This window comes from Nannospalax galili, unplaced genomic scaffold, assembly GCF_000622305.1.
Source record: "Nannospalax galili isolate Female #2095 unplaced genomic scaffold, S.galili_v1.0 scaffold383, whole genome shotgun sequence".
Taxonomy (NCBI): Eukaryota; Metazoa; Chordata; class Mammalia; order Rodentia; family Spalacidae; genus Nannospalax; species Nannospalax galili.
The window spans coordinates 3,814,721-3,815,837 of record NW_008351346.1 but is presented as its reverse complement, the minus strand read 5'-3'; positions in this window follow the sequence as shown (position 1 = coordinate 3,815,837).

The following is a 1,117-nucleotide window of genomic DNA, read 5'->3' as shown; positions in this document are numbered from 1 at the left end:
GGAACACTCATCCACTGCTGGTGGGGCTGTAAACTGGTTCAACCCCTATGTAAAGTAGTGTGAAGAACTCTTAAAAACTACAAATGGACCTACCATTTGACCCAGTTGTACCACTCCTTGGCATATACCCAAAGAACTCGTCCTATTGCAGAGACTCTTGTACATCCATGTTGTTGCTTCTCTTTTCACAATGGCTAGGAGGTGGAAGTAACCTAAGTGTCCCTCAATTGACGAGTGGATAATGAAAATGTGGTTCATTTATACGATATGATATTTGCAGGTAAATGGATGGAACTAGAAACTGTTATACTAAGTGAAGTAACAGAGACTCAGAAGAAAAATTGACATATGTTCTCCCTCATATGTGGATCCTAGAACCAAACCCTGATAACTGAGTATGTATCCAGGCATAACTACAGGAACCAGTATAATGGAAAGAACCAGGGAGGTAAAGGAAAAGAAAGAACCTGAAAGAGAAGAACAGTAGGAAACAGGTGTTAATAAGGGAGATATGCATAAAAATTGTGTTAGTTTCAGGGAGGGAGGGAAGGGTATACAAGGAACCTAGGGAATAAACAGAAAGAAGGAGCTCAAGAGAGGTAGGACCATAGGAGAAGGGTATTATTAAGGGAGAAAGGTGAAAAAATGGGGGCACCTTGATTGGGGAAGACATAATGGAGGGGTTAGACAATGTGAGAGATAAATAATGCCTAGCTAGTTTTAAAAACCAGAGGGAACCATATTACTCCAACAACCTACTGACAAATTATACATACCAGATCAAGAAATATATGTCTAGGCAAGGTTTATCTGTGAATGTTTGGTCTTTGCTCAAGATTTATCTACATGGCACACAGTAATTGAAAAACCAGACTGGTCTAACTAACCTTCTTGGATGTTTAACAGACATACTTTGAAGCCTATACTAATTTGGTCAGAGGGACACAAAGGATGGTTTTTGTTCCTTGCCATCCTAGGTTGACTAGTTCCAGGGGACTATGGAGCATCTCTCAAAATGTCCTGTAATTGTGGTGGATCACCTGTCTTCTTGATCAAGGAGGCCGAGGAGACCCCACGAGATGGACTTGAACCAGTGTCCAGTCTACAAAGAGGAGGG